This window comes from Cebus imitator, unplaced genomic scaffold, assembly GCF_001604975.1.
Source record: "Cebus imitator isolate Cc_AM_T3 unplaced genomic scaffold, Cebus_imitator-1.0 Scaffold31, whole genome shotgun sequence".
NCBI lineage: Eukaryota > Metazoa > Chordata > Mammalia > Primates > Cebidae > Cebus > Cebus imitator.
Genome location: NW_016107346.1, coordinates 8,367,897 through 8,376,035, shown reverse-complemented (window position 1 = coordinate 8,376,035; position 8,139 = coordinate 8,367,897).

Sequence of the window (8,139 nt, the reverse complement as noted above, 5' to 3'; positions counted from 1 at the left end):
TATAATAAATAATATTTATTTGTTATTTATTATTTACTCTGATCTGCTGACAGAACCCATTCTGACCTGCTGCCTCAGGGCTGTATTGCCTCATGTTGTAGTCCATGCATGGACAAATGTGACAGCCTCTCTTTGTGTGTCTGGGCTTTGTGCAGGTGGAGCAAATGTTGCGTTACCAGGTGTTTCTCAATCAGTTTCCTGAAATTGCAGCTGTCTTCTTTCAATTCCCATAAAAGTGCTTTAACATGTTTCATAGCAATATGGTAGTTCTTCAAATTTTGACTTTTTTTTTTTTTTTTTTTTTTTTTTTTTTTTTTTTTTTTTTTTTTTTTTTTTTTCAAATTTTGATTTTTTTTTTTTTTTTTTTTGAGATGGAGTTTCACTCTCATTGCCCAAGCTGGAGTGCAATGGTGCAGTCTTGGCTCACTGCAACCACTGCCTCCGAGGTTCAAGCGATTCTCCTGCCTCAGTCTCCCAAGTAGCTGGGATTACAGGTGTGTGCCACCACGCCTGGCTAATTTTTTGTATTTTTAGTAGAAACGGGGTTTCACCATGTTAGCCAGGCTAGTCTCGAACTCCTGACCTCAGTTGATCTGACCACCTCGGCTTCCCAAAGTGTTGGGATTACACCCGGCTCAAGTTTTGACTTCTGAGCACCAACAAGGAAATGTGGTGAGAAGAGACCCTGCTACACACTTGGTAGGGATGTAAGTTAGTATAATTATGGAAAACGGTGTGGAGCTTCCTCAAAAAATTAAAAATTGAACTACCGTATATATCCAAAGGAAATGAAATCAGTATATTGATTGGGGGTGGTGGCTCAGGCCTATCATCCCAGCACTATGGGAAGCCGAGCTAGGAGGATCATTTAAGTCCAGGAGTTCAAGACCAGTCTGAGCAACATAGGGAAACCTAATTTTTACAAACAATTTAAAATTTAGCTGAGTGTGGTGATGTACACCTGTGGTCTCAGCTACTTGGAAGGCTGAGGCAGGAGGGTCGCTTGAGCTTGGGAGGTTGAGGCTGCAGTGAGCCCTGAGCATGCCACTGCACTCCAGCCTGGGCAACATTAAATGAGACCCTGTTTCACAAAGAAAATAAATCAGTATGGCAAAGAGTTATCTGCACTTACGTGTTCACTGTGATATTATTCACAATAACCAAGAAAAAAATCAACTTAAGTGTATATCAATGATTAAATGGATTTTTAAAATGTGGTATATAAATGTAATGAAATGCCATTCAGCCTTAGAAAAAGAAGGGAATTCTGTCATTTACAACACTGTGGATGAACTTGAAGGACATTTTGGTAAGTGAAATAAGCTAGGGACAGAAAGACAAATCCCACATTGTTTCATTCATAAGAGAAACCTAAAAATGTCAAACTCATAGCCGCAAAGTAGAATGGTGGTTAGCAGGGAATCACGGCAGGGGTGATAAGGACTGGGGAGCTATTGGCCAAGGAATACCAATGTTCAGTTAGACAGAAGTTTAAGAGATCTATTACACAGAGTGGTGACTCCAGTTAATAACAATGTGTTGTATACTTGAAATGTGCTGAGAGTAGATTGCATATGTTAGTGTGATTTAGTCATTCCACAATGCAGGTATATATCAAAACATCACATAATACATCATAAATATATATAATTTCTATTTGTCAATTGAAAAACAGTCGTCTGGACCTGCTTCCTGTCACAGAAGTCAGTTTACGTCTTTTATTTATTTATTTTTTTGAGACTAGGGTCTTGCTCTGTTGCCCAGATTGGAGTGCAGTGGTGCCATCTGGGCTCAGCCGGGAGCTCCTGGACTCATATGATCCTCTGGTCTTGGCCTCTCATGTAGCTGGGACCACAGGTATGCACCACCACACCTGGCTAATTTTTAAAGGTTTTGTAGAGATAGGTCTCTTGCTATGTTGCCCAGGCTGGTCTCAAACTCCTGGGCTCAAGTGATCCTCCTGCCTCTGAGAGCCCTGGGATTACTGGTGTGAGCTGCTACCATGCCTGGCCTAATCTGTGTCTGTATCAATACTCTAGGAAAAAAAAGAAAAAACAAAGAACCAAACAAACTATCTCTTAGACTTTTACCTCTTAGACAATTACCGAAACCGATTTTGACTTACAGATTGTGGTTACTTGTGCAGAAATGGTCCAGGTTTCTTTGGGACCCCAGGGCCTGTCATCAAAGACCAAGTATCTAGTTGAATGAGGGAGAACATTATGAGGCAATGGCCCTTCTCACAGGACAAGCCCCAGAAAAGAAAGTGTCCCACAGGTGGGAGGCACATGGAGAGGCGGGTGGTAGCTCAGTCACACCTGGCAGAGGATGCATGGAGGTACATCGGGCATGCCTTTAACTGCCCACTGCTGCCTTAAAGGAGAGCCTGAGGCAGGAGAATCGCCTAAACCTGGGAGGCAGTGGTTGTCATGAGCCGAGATTGTGCCACTGCACTCCAGCCTGGGCGACAGAGCGAGACTTCGTCTCAAAAAAAAGAAAAAAACAAACAAAAAAAACAACAAAGGAGAGAACTTCCGGATTCTCAGCTGGTGTCCTTCTCTTCTCTCCTGAGCCCTGGCATTCCAGCAATGCTTTGGCAACACAGAAGATAACACAGAGAGGGAGACTCAGCCACATTTTCTTAAAGATGAGGGTGTGTGGCTCGAAAAGGGCCATTATCGACTCCTGTTCTCTCTTCCCCTCCTCTCTCCGTGTCTGGAGAACTTCGAGGAAAAAGGAAGGGGACATAAAAGGAAATAACTAAAAAGATGAGCCTGGAGCCACTATAAGGATAGTAAATTGCAGTCTAATTCTGAAAATCATGATTGGTGTAAATGCTTTGCACTGTGGAAGGAGGATGAAGGGTAGAGGGAATAAAAAAGAACATGAAGTTAGAATCCTTGGCATGAAAGTCTGCCATTTATACAAGCAAACAAATCAGGTCAGAGACTATCAACCAGCTGGCTGAATTGGACCAATAGGCAGGTTCATTCAGCCCCACACTTCAAAAATCGGGAGCTCTCCACGTTAAAATCTGGGAATCTGACCTTTTGTAACAAATCAAAGGATTTGCAACACAAAGAGCATCATTACACGGCAACAACTGGCTTGGACTGGCAGCGGCTGCCCCTGCGGCTGGGTCAGGTGCTCTTCCGTTGGACACAGTCTCCATTACTCCCTGTTGCCTTGCTCCTCATCAGCATAACTGTTTGGACCTTATAGCATATGAATTTCTCACTCCCTACTAAGGACATCCACAACATGAAATGAAAAGATAATTTTGTAAATTCAACAAAAGTCCACTTGCATTACGCAGCCATCATAAATTCTCTGTGGAAAGAAAAGTGGCAAAATCAACTCAAAAATTATCTCGAGTTGTTTTCTCAAGAGTCCTGGGCTGGCTGCTGGATGAATTCATCTGCCTTCTGGCAGTTGGACAAGAGAACTGAATTGTAGGGGCCAATGAGGTGTTGATAGCAGCCTCTGAGCCCACTTGGGTGAGTCATCACCATAGAGAGAATTCGAGAGCCGGCTCTAGAACCTCTGGAGGGTTGACCTGTGTACAGCTACCCAGCACAGGTCCTAGAGAGGAGCTATGGGTCCTGCACTGACATCAGCCTTGGACATGAGGCTGGTGTGGTGGGGGGGACATGAATAATTCATATCACAACCAGATTGATGCTCGGTGAGCTTCAATGGGAATGAATTACCTTGTGTGCATTTCCTGCCTAAATGTCAGAGTATCTTTTCACAAGCGCCTGGGGCGGGTTTATGAATAGGTGCATTCTCTGATGCCTCCACTTTAGGCAAGGCGGTTCCAGAATCTTGGCTGAGTTTCCAACTTCTGACTTGCTATTTACAAACTGTAATCATAAGACTTCAAATGACACATGACTAAAAAAAATTGCCCCTACTCAAGAGAAATCTGGATGGAAATGAAACAATGGTTTTGAATGTATCTGGATCATGCAAGTGGAAGTCAGGAGACTTGGTGTTCTGGTGAAAAAGTGGTGGGGGAAGAACACAAGCAGTTGTAGGACACTTACTGTCTTGGGAACTTAACAGGTATTCTCACTGTTAACATCATTTAACAGATGAAGAAAATAGAGTTCTGAGACATTGCTGCTAATAGAAATTCAATGCGAGCCACATTTGTAATGAGATTTCCTAGTAACCATATTTAAAAAGATAAAAATAAAAAAGAGTGAAATTAATTTTAGTGGTATATTTTATTTAACTCAGTGTATCCAAAATGAACATTTAAATATGCCATTGATATAAAAATTACTGATGAGATATTATATATACTTTTTCAAAACACGTCTCAGAAGTCCAGGGCATAGTTCATTCTTACAGCACATCTTATTTCAGAGAGCCACATTGTAAGTGCTCAAAAGCCACATGCGGCAGCAGCGCTGATGCACACACTGGAAGCCGCAGGGCCTTGGGCAAATTGTTTAACTTCTCTGGCCCCCATTTCCTTTTGATAAGGTGTGAGGGACAATAGCTGGGCTTTGCTCAACTCAGGTATGTCTTCTCAGTTCCTCCTGGGTCACGGGGTAACAGGCAAGCACGGCACAGTGGTCACTGTCACACAGCAGCAGGGGATCTGTGGGTGCAGGCAAGTGGCAAGATGACACACGTGACATCATTAAAGCTGTATTTCAGATCCAGGTGACGAGGATTGTTAAAGGCTGTCTGCATAACCACATTCAATTTGGGGTGATACAGAAGGGGTATTCAAGGTCTGGTGAGCTCCCACCTGAGGCTTCCTACAACCTGCCAGGCCTTCACCTGGTCAGGCAGATGCTAATGTCACCAAGTAGGAGGATGTTCTCAGAGGGATGGAAGAGGCGGCAGCTTCTCCAAGCTGATCCCACGAAACCATGACTTCTCTGAGACTTGTGTATCAGACATTCGTTTGCAATGATTACTGTAGCAAAATGATGAGACGTGCAAAAATGCTGCATCCAGCTTGTTTGGACAATTGCAATTGTTCAATTTCATTCAGACCAATTAGGCTGTATTTTTAGTACGATTATTTAAAAGCATTGGTACTACTTAGACAAAATCTTAGCCAATAAAAGTTAGCTGGAATGAAAATTTTACAGAAAGTAGAACATCTTTGTTTCCAGAGGAAGTTTATTTTGATAAAATGAGAATGCCCAGGTACAAAAAAAGATGCAACTTAAAAATATCACAAGCGGGGACAGTGTATATCGAGAAGATGCCTTTGGGGTCGGTGGGCTTGCAGTCATATTTTATTTTTGCCACCCTTTTCTTTGGTGACTTTGTTTTATTACCTTCAAAATGGGAGAGATACACATGTATCTTCCAAGTTATAGGAAGGATCTACATTCTTGGCACCATAAATATTAGTACCTTTTTTTTCTACATCAGTGAGAAAGGATGTGGTAAAACAGGAAATAAAAAACAGGCAAGGCTTTTGTGTTTTTGCTTTTTTTGTGGTCTAATTTCTTTTAACAAATAACAATTGTTTTTCTGATTAGGAAAGTAACACATTTATTGTAGAACACTTGGAATACACAGAAAAATGTATTTTTTATATCACCAATAATTCTACCACCAGAGATAAATACTATGAATGCTTTTGTGTTTACCCTGTGCACATCTACGTGATTGGGATATTATTACCTAAAGTGTTATGTTCCACTTTTCATGCATGTGCTCTTTTTAAATTCTATTTTATTTTGAGATGGGGTCTCACTCTGTCACCCAAGTTGGAGTGCAGTGACAGAATCACAGCTCACTCTAGCCTCAAACTCCTGGGCTCAAGCAATCCTCCCACCTCAGCCTTCCCAAGTAGCTGGGACCACAGCTGTGCACCAACACACCTGGCTAATTATTTGTATTTTTTTGGTAGAGACGGGGTCTCACTGCATTGCCCAGTCTGGCCTCCAGCTCCTGGGCTCCAGTGATCCACCTGCCTTGGCCTCCCAGAGTGCTGGGACTGTGGGTGTGTGCCACTGTGCCTGGTCTGTACTCTTGTTTTTCAAAAGATTCTTTAAAAATGTTGGAATTTTCCTTATTTTAAAAATACTGTTGAAGAACATAACTTAATGGTTATATAATATTTCACTATAGTGCTGTACCATGTTTTATTTTGTCCTATTTTTGGACAGCTAGGCTGTCTCTAAATTTTCTCAATACAGAAATTCTACATAATATTCTTGCTCACAAATTTTGGTCCACATATGTTGATATCTTTAGGATAAATTCCTAAGAGTGGACTGAGAAATTCTAAGGGGTTTTTTCGTGGTTCTGACGTATATTACTAAATTACTTTTCTGAAAGATTATAGTAGTTGACGACTCTTCCATGAATGAATGGTAATTTTTGGACATCTGGTCTCAGAACCAAACCATCAGCTATGTTTTAAAAATAATGAATTGAGAATGGATGAATTGTAGGCACATATGTGGGTTCTATTTCTCTTTCTATGGGACTCTAGATATGGTTTTCCCATTTTTGTAATTAGGATGCAGGGCTACAGGAAGTTGAGAGTGAGCCAGATAGTTTCTGGAGAAGTCAACTGTACCGAAGCCAGGAAACACTAGTCATCCCTGAGGGTCAAACACAGTTATGCACTAAGAATGAGGAAGTTCCACACGAAGAGGCAAGATGCTGGGTTAGCCCACAGTCTTCAGAGGGAAGCCTGTTTCAGACGTGACTTCCGCCCTTGGCAGATGAGGTTTCTGGTTGCCTGCCAATTATAACTAGCTAGAAACAGCGTCACAGAGAAACAGTAAGTCAACCAGATGGTGGCTGGGGACCCAGGCATGAGGCCCAAGGCCAGGAGAGAAGAAACAGGTGGGAAAAGCCTGGAGAAGAAGGGGCAGGGTCTAGACCAGCTAACAATCCTGTGGGAGCCAATAGCCCAGCCTTCTGGAGATGAATTAGAAGATTTCTAGAAAGGCAGAGGTTTTCATATGCAACCACAAAAGCAGTTCGTGGGGGTTCCTGGGACTGTCAGGAGGAAGTCAGGATCACGCAGGGTGCACCTGGAAGGCAGCTCCACTCCCCAAGTTTGACCTGGGCCAGTAGCTGCTACTGCCAGGTGGGCTCTGGGTTTGATGAAGTTGCAACAGCAGAACGAGAAATTTGGGTAAGATGAACGAGAAACAGAGAAAGTATTTATATTTATTTAGTTGAGAGCTGTGCACAAACACAAGCCCTGGAGGTGCCTGGCATATAAACTGTTGTCGTTGTTTCAGTAGCTTTAGGAGAACTCACACAGTAGCTAACGATAAGAAAGGGGAGAAAAATCATTCTCCAACCCTCACGAAGGAAAATGCCTGATCTGAGCACTCATGGCTGTCTCATCACTTAAACTTCCTGAAGAATAAACATGAAGTATGGCTATGGGAAGAGCAAATCCTGGTGCATTATGGAAACTTTTACTACTGGGTCTAAGTTTGATAAATCAAAGCTTGTCTTTACGTGATACATCTTAACTTCAGGAAGAGGTTTACACTCATCCCACATAAATCACTCAGCCAGAAAAGTATAGTCATAATATTGGCATGAGAGAACACACAAAGAATGTTTTCAAAGGCTGATCTTGTGCCAATACAGCTATAGGGATAATATAGTGATAACAGAGGAGGGTACATGAGTAAATGAATAGAAGAGACAACCCAGTGTGGGGTTAAAACAGTAACTATCCATCGAACATAGGCGGAAGTAGAACTAAGTTAACAGAAATCAGCAGTACAGACATACAGAATGAAGTGTGATAGCATCATGTGCCTGTAAAGATGAACAAATTAAGCAAATAACAAATGGAGTGAACACATAGCCTAGTAAAACATTCACTGTCTGGAGTCGCCCAGAACAGGCCACCCTGGGAAGCTAGGTTTCCAGCATCTGAGACACCTTAATTAGCTGATCTTAGGTTTCATCCATTTGGAATGGAAAATTTTCATGAATGTGTCACTCAGTTCTCCGCTTTTTAAATGAATGCGATGGGTCATGGATGGTGGCACATGCCTGTAATCCCAGCTACTGGGGAGGCTGAGGCAGGAGACTTGCTTGAACCCGGGAGATGGAGGTTGCAGTGAGTTGAGATTATGCCACTGCACTCCAGCCTGGGCAACAAGAGCAAAACTCCTTCTCAAA